The sequence below is a fragment of the Peromyscus maniculatus genome, chromosome 14, assembly GCF_049852395.1.
Source record: "Peromyscus maniculatus bairdii isolate BWxNUB_F1_BW_parent chromosome 14, HU_Pman_BW_mat_3.1, whole genome shotgun sequence".
Taxonomy (NCBI): domain Eukaryota; kingdom Metazoa; phylum Chordata; class Mammalia; order Rodentia; family Cricetidae; genus Peromyscus; species Peromyscus maniculatus.
Genome location: NC_134865.1, coordinates 89,089,461 through 89,104,333, shown reverse-complemented (window position 1 = coordinate 89,104,333; position 14,873 = coordinate 89,089,461). Strand labels below are relative to the sequence as shown.

The window sequence follows — 14,873 nt, the reverse complement described above, 5'->3', positions numbered from 1 at the left end:
GCATGTGTTTGTGTGTGTGTGGTAGGATGTGGGTGGGCATGTGATTGTGTGTGTGGTGGGGTGTGGGTGTGCATGTGTTTGTGTGTGTGGTGGGGTGTGGGTGTGCATGTGTTTGTGTGTGTGGTGGGGTGTTGGGTGTGCATGTGTTTGTGTGTGTGGTGGGGTGTTGGGTGTGCACGTGTTTGTGTGTGTGGTGGGGTGTGGGTGTGCATGTGTTTGTGTGTGTGGTGGGGTGTGGGTGTGCATGTGTTTGTGTGTGTGTGGTAGGATGTGGGTGGGCATGTGATTGTGTGTGTGGTGGGGTGTGGGTGTGCATGTGTTTGTGTGTGTGGTGGGGTGAGGGTGTGCATGTGTTTGTGTGTGTGTGGTGGGGTGTGGGTGTGCATGTGTTTGTGTGTGTGGTGAGGTGTGGGTGTGCATGTGTTTGTGTGTGTGGTGGGGTGTGGGTGTGCATGTGTTTGTGTGTGTGGTGGGGTGTGGGTGTGCATGTGTTTGTGTGTATGTGGTGGGGTGTGGGTGTGCATGTGTTTGTGTGTGTGTGGTAGGGTATGGGTGTGCATGTGTCTGTGTGTGTGGTAGGGTGTGGGTGTGCACGTGTCTGTGTGTGTGATGGGGTGTGGGTGTGCACGTGTTTGTGTGTGTGGTGGGGTGTGGGTGTGCACGTGTTTGTGTGTGTGTGGTGGGGTGTGGGTGTGCATGTGTTTGTGTGTGTGGTGGGGTGTGGGTGTGCATGTGTTTGTGTGTGTGTGGTGGGGTGTGGGTGTGCATGTGTTTGTGTGTGTGGTGGGGTGTGGGTGTGCATGTGTTTGTGTGTGTGGTGAGGTGTGGGTGCGCTTGTGCCATGGTGCATGTGTGGGGTCAGAAGACAACGTCATAGAGTTGGTTCTTTCCTTCTACCTTTAACGTAGGTGGGTTCTGGAACTGAACTCACGTTATCAAACTTGCATAGCAGACATTTTACCTACTGAGCCATCTTTCTGGACTTTAGTAAGATTTTTTTATTTGTTAGGTATGTGGGTTTATGTGTGGGCATGTGCACACGTGAGTACAGGTGCCCACAGAAGCCAGAGGTGTCCGATACCCCTGTGGAGCTGGGCTTTATAGGTAGTTGTGAACTGCCTAAAGTGGGTGCTGAAAACTAAACTTGGATCCTCTGGAAGATCTCCCATAGCACACACCATCCTCTGTTTCACTCTGTACTCAGTGATGACCTTAAATATCTAATTCTCTTGCTTCCACATCCCAGAACTAGGGTTACAGGCACCCCCCATCACACCGGATTTATGTAGTGCTGAGGATCAAATCCATGGCCTCATACATGCTCGGCAACCATTCTGTGAACTGAGCCGCATACACCCCCAGCCATAATAAAAAATCACAATGACAACACAATGCTAGGGGCCGAGCAGGTGGCTCAGCAGTTTATCAGTGCATACTGCTCTTGCAGACGACCTCAGCTGGGTTCCTAGCAACCGTACCGGTGGGCCACAACAGCCTGTAACTCCAGCTCCTGGGGATCTGATGCTCTCTTCTGGCCTCTGATGGAATCTGCACTTGTGCACACACTCACACACAGACATACATGCATGCACGAAATTTAAAACAACCACCACCATGTTCTAGGGTTGGGGAAGTGAAGAGACTTATATCAGGTTGAACTTGGGAAGCATGATCTCCTGCGGCTCTCGGCAACAAATGGCTGCAGGCTGTCTGTCTGTCAGAGTGTGATGGGACTGTTACCAGTAGAGACAAGATTAGATGTGGAACATCCAGAGACAGGAAGAAAGCTCACACATCTCACAGTATGAACATTCACCTACGTACCTTTGGAAGGATGCAGAAGCATCATGAAGGCATTTAAGACAGAGGTTGTCAAGTCATCTCTACAGTTTTTAACAGAGATGTGGATGATAAAAAAAAAAATCCCATGGTCTTGATGGCTCTTTTCTGCATTAACAGTACTTCTAAGTGAAAACTGGCAGCATCAGGAAACTGAGGTACACCTTCCTTTCTGACTCCAAGTTATCATAAGTTTTTGCTAAGGAATATTCTTAATTTCTCCGGTATTCTATATTTTCACACATACTGGGGGGAAAAAAAGTTGGTGTGGTGGCCTGTTAAACCAACTCTGTAATAGAGCTATGTTTCCAGCTGCTTCCAGAGTGTTCCAGAGGGGCACCTGGAAATCTGACTTATGTAAATGTTCTCAACACACCATCCTTAGGTCTGTGCTGCTCACAGCTGGGGGCCTCTCCTGAGAAACATTTATAAACAGCTGGGGCTGGGGTGGGAGAGAACAAGGAAAAGAAAGATCCCAGCTCACGATTTCCTGAATCCAGTGCTGCCTGTTCAGTAAGTAATGTTCTTGGTGCAGTTTCAGGTTGCACTAGGGAGGTCTGAGAGTGACTGGCTTCTTTCAAAGGGTCAGTGCGGCCCAGACAGGGTAGCGGTGTGCCTGGGCTTAGCAGGTGGCTGCAGCTGGACTTTCTTATCAGAAAGCCATGAAAATGTCCCCAACATCTGGAGGCTCAGGGAGAGAAAAGTGGGGTCCAGAAGCCTGCAGTCTGAATGTGAAGAGACTCTGTCATGGCTGCTGCCTGCCACTGCCCAGCAGGGACAGCTCCACGGAGCAGCGGTGGATCCCTGTGCCAAGCACAGGCAGACTGCACATTTATCCTTTGGTCATTTTTGTAAGAGCCTCGAGTCAGGGAGAGGCCTTCCTGCCCTCAGACAGTATATTTGGTTTTGTACTGTAACATTTTGCTTTTAAACTTAAGCTATTTTATTTTTAACCTTGGTCCACTTTGGGCCATGTATTTGGAAACCTGTGCAGCCACCCTGGAAGGGCTAGAGCACCACGGACAGCAGGATCACGTGAATGGTAAGTCAGTAGCAAATCTCCAACCTAATTTGTGGTTTTCTTTCCTTGTTCGTATTTTTAAAGTAATGCTACAGGAGCCAGCAAGAGGAAAACACACAGTATTATGAGTGTCAAAGACAGGCTTCCCGAGCTACAAGGTTTAGCATGCCTGCCTGTCCTTCAGGATGCTAATGGGGGGCAGAGAGGCCCATGAGATCAGTCTACACATGTGAGGCCAGCTGCAAGTTCCAGGGAAGCCAGGGTGGCTGTGAACAAGCAGCTGGTCTACCCTGGTCTCCGCCTTACACTCCTCCCTGCTCCCAGGGCAACACGTGCGACAGAATGGCTGCACTCACAGGCCCAGACGACGGCAGCCTTGAGCCATTTCAGTTAACAAGTGCATGCATTTTACAAAACCCAGTCTGAGAACTCAGAAGCCAGGAACATCTCACTTTCTGCATCTGGTTCTATAGTTGTTGGAGCTCTTTTCTCTCTAAGGAGATCCACAATCTCATTACCTGGGAGGGACAGGAACATGTATGGAGAATACTGTTGATCAAACCACCGCACACTGTCCTCTTCTGACTCACCCAGTATCTGGCATACATGATGACCTTGTTCAGGAATATCCCTAATTTCTACAATAATCCATATGTTTACATACATATCTTTGATTACCTGGAGCCCTGAACCACATATTAAACAGGGCTATTTTCTTCCTTCCTTCCTTCCTTCCTTCCTTCCTTCCTTCCTTCCTTCCTTCCTTCCTTTCTTTCTTTCTTTCTTTCTTCCTTTCTCTTTTCTTTTTTTTTTTTTAAAGACAGGGTTTCTCTGTGTGACTGTGGCTGTCCTGGAACTCACCCTGTAGACCAGGCTGGCCTTGAACTCAGAGAGATCTGCCTGCCTCTGCCTCCTGAGTGTGCGCTGCCACCACCATCCAGCACCAGGGCTATATTCTTATTTCATATTGTAGAATTGGAGGCCCAGAAAGATCAGACAGTGTTCTTGGCCAGTCTCAGGAAAAAAACAGGTTCAAGGCTAAGCCCTGCCATTTGCTAGCCTGGAGTGTTTGGATAAATTACTCAACATTTCAGAGGATTGGACTGTCTTTCAAAATTATAAGGTTTATTATCTAATTACAAGACTGTTGTGTTCAATGGCATCTATTATTGGAACACAGTGAAGAGTTCAGGAATAGGTTTAAGACTGCAGATGGACCTGCAGATGGAGTGGAAGTCCATTGAGTTAGCAAAATGCGTGTAAAGACCACTGTCTTGTCAGTAAATACAAAATGACTTTCATAAATGCCAACATAAGAAACAAGTTCCAGAGTTGCAAGGGCATAAAGCCCGGGAGGATAGTCATCCTGGAACACTGTGCAGGGCTCTGAAGTTTCATCACTAATGGATGTGGGATCTCAAATCTTGGTATGTTTAGAAGATTCATGGAAGCTATCTTTGGTTGGCATACCGTCTTCTAGAATAGACCTCTCAGAATGGCAGTTCCTATGACTCCCAGGATTGCTACTCATGTGGTCCAAACAAACTGCAACATGTATCCAGCCATCTCCATCTCACTGCTACACACATTCCTCCAACTTGCTTGTCTCTTGATATTTCTTTTCTCTCCGTGGTGCTCATCCTCCCACGCTCCCCAAGATTCCACGCTCCTCAATCTCACTGTTCTTCATCCCTCCCTGTGCTTACCCCTTCATGGTCATCAGATCTCCACATGCTCATCTCAGCTCCTTGTCTCCCTCTAGGTTCCTCGTCCCTCCTTCGGTCTCAGACCCCCATGCTGTTCTTCCCTCTGTACCACACATTTACCCGCGTTGCTCATACACCTGTGTTCCTCACTCCTCCTTGTACTTCACGTCCTTAATTTCACAGGCCCATTGACAGTTGATAAACAGCAATTATGCAACTAGATATTACCTACTGCCCTCCATAAACCAGATATCAATGCTGCCCCCATGTTCCCAGTGAGGGATCACAAACACAGAGAGACCGTGTTCAGACCTGCTGTAGTTAGGCAAAAGAACACACTATTACATGTGTTTGCACCAATACTCTGAAAAGCCAGATGGATGTCTCTGAAGACCTAGGAACAGAAAGCAGTAATGTGACATGTTTTTCTTGTTGCTGTGACAAAGTACCAAAGGCAGCAATTTAAGGAGCAATTTAACTTCCTTCAAGCTGGGGGAGACATGGTACCTTGTTACATTGTATCCACAGTCAGGAAGTAAAGATAGCTGAATGCTGATGTTTGTCTCTCTTTTTCCTTTTATTTGATTGAGTATACCAGTCCATGGGATGGTACCATCCACATTTTGGGCTGAATCTTTCCTCTTTAATTAAAGTTATTTTTTAAAATTTATGTATGTGGGTGCATGTATGTAATACCTACATGTGTGTGCATATACATGCATCACATGCTTGCCTGGTGCCTGTTAGAGGTCAGAAAAGAGCATGGGATCTTCTGGAGCTGGAGTTCTGGGGAATCGTGAACCACCATGCAAATGCTGGAAACTGAGCCTGGGTCCTCTACAAGTGCTTTTAACCACTGAACCATTTCTCCAGCCCCTAGTTAAGGTTTTCTAAAATACTCTCAGACACACCCAGAAGTGTGTTTCCATAGTGATCCCAAATGTAGCCAAGGTGATAATTAAGATTAATATTCGCAGGGGCTGGAGAGATGGCTCAGAGGTTAAGAGCACTAGCTGCTCTTTCAGAGGACCTGTGTTTGTTTCTCAGTGCCCATGTGTGACTATAACTGTAACTCCAGTTCTGGTGGATCTAATGCCCTCTTCTGGCCTCTGAGGGCACCAGGCCCACATATGGTGCACAGACATACATGTAGGCAAAACACCCATACACATATAATAAAAATAAATCTTAAAAATAAAAGATTAACTCTTAAAACTCATCCTCTTATCCACCCGACCCTCAAATATGTTGCTTTGCATCTCAGCATTTCACGCTTGCCCTCTGAAGTCTCATGTCCACCCTTTGATGCAAAATACAGTTAGTCCGTCTCTGCAAGTCCCCACAGCTTTTACAGTTCTGACGCCATTCAAAAGTACAAAGCCTGACGTTTCTCCTGAGACCCCAGACAGTTTCAGCTAGCAGCCCAGGAAGATCAAAGTTGCACACTCCCAATATATAATGGCTCAGAATAAACACCCCTGCTCCAGAGGGGAGGGAGAAGATGATGGCAAGGGCGGACAGAGCAGAACCGAAGCCGACAGAGAAGACAGAACCCTGCAGCCCCGCGTCTGGCATCTGTGGCAGTGATACCAGTCTGCAGTGACCTAAGCACCTGGACTCCAGCAGCCTTGGCTAGTTCCACCAGCGACACCACTCTGCAGCGCGCATCTCTCCCTCGGGGCGGCCCTGCTCTGGGTCTTCAGCCTTCCTTAGTGGATAGCCCACCCTTCTGGCATTTCCAACCACGCAGCTTAGGCTTCGACTTCCCGACTCTGAGCAATGGCCTTTCAGGGCCTTCTTTATAGAGCCCGACCCTGTCAGGCTTAGCCTGAGGAGCTTTCTGGAACCCTGCTGTAAACCTCCATGACCCTTTAGTCATTGTGTCCTTCATGCCTGCACACAGTACCATGTGGATGACAATGTCCGCCTGGAGTGTAGCTGGGCCCCTTGGACTACAGTTCCATCCTTCTCTTGCACTGATCCAGGAGAAGCACTGCCCTAGGGAGTTGTTTTCGATCAGGGAACCCCTTTGTTGGTATTCTCAGTTCAAACTCCTCTCCACCCCCCACCCCCACCCCCGCCAACGAATTTACATTTTCACTAAATAGAGCCTTTGGTGGGTGGGGTCTTTTCCTTGGGGTACATTTCTGTCATCCCGGTATAGAGTACACAGTTTCTCTTTAATGGTGCTAATCTAACAATTTCACTTGCTTTCTGGGCTGCCTTGTCAACAACTTTAAATTCATTTGTTTCCCTACCAAAAGGTACATTGTTCATCTTTCTGCTTTGCTTGTTGACCTGCCCCGGCCCCCACCGGTAGACCTGGGTGAGAACCGTGAGCAGTAAGTAGCTATGCCAAAGCCTGAGTGTATACTCTCTTGATAATTCTTCTGTCAGACAACTTAGGTCATAACTCACCCTCACTCAAATTTTCAGGACATGGGCAGAATATAGACTTCACCAGACTGTGGATACCTCTGGGATTGGCCCTGTGTGTTCTGCTCAGGCCCAGTCATGTTGATGAGTTGAACTCCTACACCAGTGTGGGTGGCAATACTGATATGCAGGTAAAATCCTTTCAGTGTGGAAACCCAGCTATTGTCTGCTCCGTACTCTAACTGTACCACCATTGATTGGCCCAAGGGGCTGTACTCTTGCATAGTCCACAGGGATGCTTGTGAAACAGCCTTAATAAATGAGAGCCGTGAGGTGATGACTCAGTTCCTGATCGACATCCTCCCTGGCCTCACTCTCCACATTGCTCTCATCGCTCAGATCTTCCAAACTCCCACCAGAATGGCCCATTAAGCCCTGCTGACTGGTAGGGATTTTCTAGCTCCAAGTTTCAAATTCTACCTTGCTCTCAAGTGAATAGTTTTCAAAAGCCTAAGAATCAAATCACAAGGTCTGTCACAGCAATGGCCCCACCTCTTGGTAAAAATCTTCTATACCAGTTCCTTTCCCTGCTGTTGTGAGGAAAGTCTGGCAAGAGCGACTTAGGACTTTTGTTCTGGCACACAGTTTGAGGGTGCGGGCCATCAGGGTAGGGGCAGCATGGCAGTGGGACATGGCAACCGGTCACATGGCGTCCACAGCCGGGAAGCAGAGTCGAACTCTGGCTCAGTTCACTTTCACCTTTGTATAGAGCCTGGGACCCCAGGTCGTGAGAAGAAACTGACTACATTACGGGTGGATCTTTCCTCTGTAGTTCAACCTTTTCGGAAACTCCCTCATAGACACCCCGGAAGTGTTACCATAGTGATTCCAAATCCAGTCAAAGTGATGATTAATTATCACAAGTACCATTTTCGGAAATCCCTCCTACATGCCAAGATGGTCCTACCATGAGGCCCGCGCAGTGCTGATGTTCTCGGGCAAGCTGTCAAACAGACTAAGGTCTGGGTTTGGCTTCCTTGAACCACAGAGGTCCCACAGAAGTGACCGTGGCCTGTGAGGTAGTCCTCACCAGTCTCAGTCTTGGATTTTATTTCCTACTTTTAAAAAAGATTTATTTACTGTTTTTAGTGTTGCTGTGTAAAAATTTTGTTTTTTATGTGTATGTAAGTGTGCCTGCTTATATGCATGGCCCCATGGAAGTGTCTTGTGCCTGTGGAGGCTAGAAGAGGGTAATGGATTCCTTGGAAATGGAGTTACAGGTAGTTGTGAGCTGGCATGCAAGAGCTGGGAATTGAACCCAAGTCCTCTGTGTAAGAGCAGCCAGCTGTCTTTACCGGTGAGCCATCTCTCCAACCTCAGGTCTCATTTACTGAGGTTCTTTCACAAGCATCCCTGTAGATTTTCAAAAGGTAAGAGAGCAGCCTCCTGGGCCAGCAAATGGTGGTATAGGTAGAGTGTAGAACAGACGGTATAGTTGGGTTCCCACCCCCTACCCCTAAAGGATTTTACTTGCCTACCAATTTTGCTGCCCGTATTGGTGTGGGAGTTTTAACTCCTCAGCATGACTGGGCCGGAGCAGAACACACGCGGCCAATCCCAGAGGTATGCAGGCTGCTGTGTCCCATAAGGCCTACCCAGCCACTGAGCTCTCCTAGAGCTTCTGATGTTAAGAGTTGAAATGTATCTTCCCCAAAAGGGCGTGATGAAGTCCTACCCACCGTCCCCCAGAGGGTAGCCTTCTTGGGAACATGGTCTCTCCATATAGAACTAAGTTGAAGTCATCAGGGTAGGACCTGATCCAATAGGACCAGCGTCTTGTTAAGCAGGTATGTGGGGTGGCAGTGAGGTAGGTTTGGACACAGATTCACACAGGGCCAGTGCCATGTGGACATAAGGATGGCTCTTGGCAGGCGGGGAGAGCTTTGATGACACCCTGACCTTGGATTCCAGCCACCAGAACTGTGAGGCTGATGGATTCTGCTATTTAAGCTGTGGGGGTCTGTTGCTCCATTCCAAGGGGCTGATGATGTACCACGGATGGGGTGCTTGACTCTGGTCCAACTGCATTATCAGTCAATTCATTCAACTTCCTTCAGGTCTTAGCTTTTACATCTCTTGCTGAGGTGGCTACGGGGATCCTCAGGCAGGGTTCTGTGAGCTCAGCTGCCAGAATGGGGGCTATCTCTACTGACGTGGCACAAAGAGGGCTTGGAGAGGAGTGTTCCCACCAGACCCTGGTGCCAACGTGAGGAGCACCTGTTCAGATCTCTCCTAGATGCACAGGGTGGGGAAGCACTCATGACTTGGGTTCACCAGGGTTTCGGCACCTTCATTTTGTTACACATTCATTGAATGACCTAACAGAAGTATATAGAGGCAAGCCAGCCAGGACCATGCTATCTGTGCGGTCTTCCCACCAGGTCCTCTGCCCACATGAGGGTTGTGACTCAGCTCTGCCCAAGGACGCAAGATTCACAGTTAGCAAAACACACTGGCCTCTCAGGAGCGTAAGCCTGAAGTGGATCAACAACTCGCATCTTTAAAAACCACACTTGTAAGGTCTGCAGGGATGTCTCAGTTGCTGAAGCACCTGCCTACCAGAATAAGGAGCTGAATTTGATCCCCAGCATTGGTACAAACTGTCAGGCTGTAAGACCCCCTGCAGTTTGCTAGCCAGTCAGCCTAGCTGAATTGATGAGCTCCAGGCCAATGGGAGACCTCATCTCAAAGGAGGTGGACAGCATCCCTGAGGATAGTACTTGAGGTTGCCCATTGATCCCCACACTCATACACATATATGTGCATTCATATCAGCACACACACACACACACACACACACACACACACACACACACACACACACATAAACACAAACACACTATGCTTTTATAATTTGTGGAGAACAGAATTTTACTGGTCTGTGCATTGTGTAGCTTGGGAAAAATAAGGCTTGTTTGGGGGACAGGAGAGCAGAGGTACCATCTTTGACAGATGTCCTGATATTCAATGGGGACTGACAGATGTGTCCTCTGACCCCTAGAATGCTGTCTTAGGATCAGTAAAATGGTTCCAGGAAAACACAGAAAGAATATGCAGCTGGAATGATCCTATTTAACTCAGAGACTTCACATGCAATGACCATTTGTGGAATCCAGCATCTAATGCTATCAGATGCAGATGTGCAAGGGAAAGAACTAGGCTCTTCTCTTAGTGACACCAAAGTAAGGATGGACAAGGCTGCTTCCTAGTCGAGGAGGTGACACTAGTCACCTTTCCTCCATTTCCACCGGAAGACCAGCAGAACATTTTTCACAGATAGATATTTTTGTCACCCATTTTCTGCTAGCTGCAACAGAGATGCTTGCGCTAAGGATCCAGCCCCAAGGTGGGTCTCGGTGCACTCAGCCGGTTCATCCTCGGTGTGTGTGAGCTGTCTGCACAAATGTGACAACGTCCACAGCTTGGAGAGTTAGGTGACCAGAAGTGACAGCTCTCATTTCCAGAGTTCAGGAAGCTCAAACTGACTGTCTTCACCTCCCACATCCGGCCTCTTTGTCTGCCTCAGACTGGATCACAGGTAGCATCATGGTCTCCCTGACTTAACTTGGTATGAGTCCATCTCCTCATCTGTAGCCCACTTAACTTTATCTCATGAAGACCTAGGACATAAACTCTTGGGTGTAATGCTGTTCTCTTGCCCCCCCCTCCCCACGAGCCAGATGACGAGGAGCAACTACCAGACATTTAAATATCCGCTCCTTAACTCTCCGACCTGAGATTTCTGCTGTCTGTGGGTCATGGGTACTTGGGTGCATGTGTGGTCTTCACTGGGACTCCAGATAGGGTTAGCCTGGTTCCTGATGAAAGGCTGCCATTAGCTAATCCTGGGAAGCCTCACTCTGCTGATGGTGTAAGAGCTATAGAGTCAGTAAGAGTGAGTGGAGTGGGGATGGAGACAGGAAGGCGAAGAGGACGAATGTATGAGGACGTTAGGCTTCCTGCACTGAGACTATGGAACACGCTGATCCCTGTAGCTCTGTGGAGGTGTGCTGGTCCAGACACATCTCTCAGGCTGGGGCGCCCTGGGAGAAGTCAAGTGAGCTTCCCGTGGACCTAAACAGCTCTGGGGCAGGCCCCTGTGTAGAAGCCTCATGTCCACCTGATAAGGAGGTAGGTTCCTGGGACAACGGCTTTACCAGGGGCATGAAGGGAAGAAAAGTAGGGCTGTTCTACATTTAAATTTTGAGCCATGATGGTGTCCTGGTCAAGACAGAGTGAGACAAATGGCTGATGCACATGATGGGAATACCAAGGACCCTAGAGCATGGAGCCTGGCCCTAGACTGGGCCCTGTATCCTTGAACTTCATACAGTGAATTCCAGATACCTGCCTTCCAAAATCTGAGACCATGATTGACAGGATATTCACACAGGCCACTAAGCAGTGGTAAGGCCATGGAGTTGGGCCCTGTTCCAGACAATAGTGTCCTTTAACAATGCTGCAGACTTGGACACTATGAGATAAGGAGGGGCCTCAGCAGGAACTTGTCCTGCTGGCCCTCTCCTGGGGGTGTGTAGGCCCCAGTTCCAGGAGAGGAAAAGCTGCTGCCATGTAAGTCATTCATCAGCTGTCACGGAGCCTGAGTGGGCCAATGAGGTCAGATGACATTAGTGATGTGACATCATTACTTCTTAGTGATGTAACAACAGGGTTGCAGCCTTGGATAAGAACGTCCTTATTTTTAGATGTGGACTACTCTATTCTGATGTCATTGTGCCTAAAATAGACTCATCATTTGGCTCAGAATAACGTTCCCAGGGAGGGACACAGCTATGCCGAGTGGGAGCGGCTGAGCCTAGAGCTAGTTTGCGGGTAACTGCCAAGTGATTTCAACGGGGGCTTTAAAGTGGTATTGGGAAGTCTGGGAGCACCATGCCAAGCATTGTAAGGAGAGTCCCTGGGAAACAGCATGTAAGTTATAATGGGCCAGTTCTGCAGCCAGACATCTGAGGATAAATGCTGGCTTCCGACTTTGGGCGGGTAATATAGCCATTTTAGCTCAAGTTCTTCCACTTGCTGTGGGGACAGAACTGAGACCAGCACTGCTGTCACAGGAAGACACACGGGAATGCCTGGCCAGCGTTGGCTGCACACTGTTTCTACACACCTGAGCTTTGACCAGCTCAAGCTAGAGCTGCCAGGGTCTGGAGTGTATCCCATTGCCAGACCGCAGTCACAGACTCCACAACTGCACCTCTCCCAGAGGATGATGCCCCATGGATCCCAGCCAGCACAGGAAGGGAGGCGAACAAGGTTGCCATGTTGACTCCCCTTCTACCAATGACTTGAAGATGTGAGAAATGATGGAAAAGAGTAGACAGTAAAGTTCGAGAGAGGAGGTGATGCGATCAGCCAGGCAGGGGACAGAATCTCTGAGATTTAACAAGGTCCCCTCTGGTAGGGAGAAACAGTTCCTCTGCTATGATTCACTAACCATGGATGGTTGGGCAGGGCTGGCATCCTGGGGCTAACAACCATCTCTGCGGAGACAACCTCAGATTCTGATGGCAACCTGGAAGTGAGCCAGCATGGCCATATGAGTCCCACACAAATGTCAACGTGTACACTCTGAGTAAGAAAGCTAGGTCTGAGGAGTGAGCACCTGCCAAAGGCCAGGGGGAGGAGGGAACATGGGAGGATTTCCTATCCTAGGGAGCAAGCTGGCTGCACATCATATCCACTCACTCCTAAGACAGCAGAAGTTGGTTCTCAACACTACCCAAGCATGAGACAGGGGCCACTCTGCTCCAGGTCTTATCACACACCTGGGTCTCCAGCTCTTTGTTCTTTTTGGTTTTGTTCCAAGAAATATTCTTGCATATGGCTTCAGAACCACCACCCCCTCTCTCTCTCTCATCATCATCATCATAATTCAGAGACAAAATTTTCTTTCTATTTATTTAAAATAGTATACCAAAATAGCATTATATTTCTGCTGCTGATTTTAAAAAGCAGACCAGCAAACTATTGCATAATTCTTTGTAACCATGCACAAAGCTGGCAAAAGCCTATGAAGTTCTTTAAAGTCCCAAGAGAATGTAACGAGACACAGCCACATGAGGGCCAGGTGCCTTATATGTCTGGGTTGCAGCTTCTTTGGGAATCTGATGGTGCTGGAGAATCCTCCCGCACCCTTCACCACCTCACCGGCCCAGTGCTGGAACGCCTGGGCAGCGTCTGACAGAACCACACCAACAAAGGGGCAGTGGGTGGAAAGTGTGAGTGGGATCTTCCTGGGAGGAGGAGAAAGACCGTCTCGCAGAGCACGGGAACACACCGCGCAGGGGGCTTCCAGGAATGACAGGAAGGCCTAGGTAAAGGTGTGGCGCAGAGGGCTGCAGCCCGAGGGGAGCTGGAAGGCCTGAACGAAGGCAAAAGACGAAGGAGACCCCAGAGTGTCACAGCAAGGAGACAAAGGCCTTCAGAGTGGCAGATGGTTCTGTTTTGCTCCTGGACACCGAAGGGCATCCCAACAGGAAGTACAGAGGACTGGGGAACCGAATCCTCACCCTGTCCCTCACCCTCCTGTGGCGGGCTATCAGCAGGTACTCTCATAAACAGAGCAACATGGGAGAAATGTCCCTCAGCATCCTTGGACGCTGTGGCTGGGCCAGTTCTGTTAACAAGAGTAAAGAGAGCAAAGCAGGATGGGAGAGGAGCGGTTCCTCAGAGTCTGGAACAGAGACCAGCAAGCCGAAGCCGGGGAGCACTGCTTGGGAGGGAGGAGGGGAACCAGAAGAGAGAGTAGAAAGACCAGTCTCTAAGAGAGACACTCGTGTCTGGGGTCCCTGTAGCTGGAGAAACCCTGTGACTCTGACCTCCTAGCAATGCATGCTTTTCCACCTGGTGCAGCTGAGATCTGGGTGGCAGAGTCCCCTTGGGGCACCAGGAGGTGGCACTAGTCATGTCCCAGGCATGCCTGGAAGCATTTTCCTCTCTGTCTTATTCTAGTGTGGGCAGACGGGGCTGAGCGTCTGTCTGTCACAGAGGCCCAAGGGCCCCGGGCCTCCCCCACAGCTGACACAGTGGTGCCAACTGCTGGCCTGTATCAGATCCTTAAGGGAGGGCATGTCCTGAGGAGCAGACCTCAAATTTAAGCATAGACAGATGCCTTTGTCCCATCCCCCCCGCTCCACCACCATTCCCCTCCACCTCCACCCCACCCACCCCCTGTCCCCATTTACTCTATCCATCCCAACTCCACTACAGGGGCAGCAGCCTGGTACTCAGCCATCCCAGCACCTGTCAACAATCTCTGGCACAGCTGGTGTTTAACCAAACCTGCTTGTTGATTGGGTGTGCTTTATTTTGCTTTTCTTCTAAATAGAAAATCTGTAAGTTACAAGAGTTTCTGATCACAGCTGTCTAAAGGGGACCATGCCCTGACCCCAAGAAAGCAGAGGATGGAATGCCACCTTCTCTCTGATAAATGTTCACATGCAGGAGGGTGGTCTGCATTCTAAAAGCTTGCCATTCTGCATGACTTGAGCACATAGCTCCTGGCTTTGAAGCTCAGGCCAAACTCCTCTATTTACTCTAAGGAGCACCCGAGGGGTCCGGCTAAAGGGGATGTGATAGCGTTCTGCTATCAGGATGAGAGTCCCTGGCAGGATGCTGCAAAGCCCCAGGTGAGGGCTCAGCGACAAGGTTCTCTCTGCCACCTTAGCATGGATCCTCATTCTGTGAGCTCTTTTGATGCTAACCTGAGACCAGCATGGCTTTGCTAGGCTCTCAAAACTGGACTACAAAGTTAATTTTATCATTTCTGGGCTAGGAACAAGTACCTCTTGTCTTGAGGTAGAAGAGCAGCTGAGTTATTCACATTTACTATTCATCATCAACAGACCAAT

At 49.1% G+C, this 14,873-nt stretch overlaps 1 protein-coding gene across 1 annotated transcript in view; it reads right to left on the bottom strand.

Moving 5' to 3' along the window:
• Positions 1–14,873, bottom strand: part of Ptprn2 (protein tyrosine phosphatase receptor type N2) — a 723,788-nt gene that overhangs the window by 53,001 nt on the left and 655,914 nt on the right. The window lies entirely within an intron of this gene.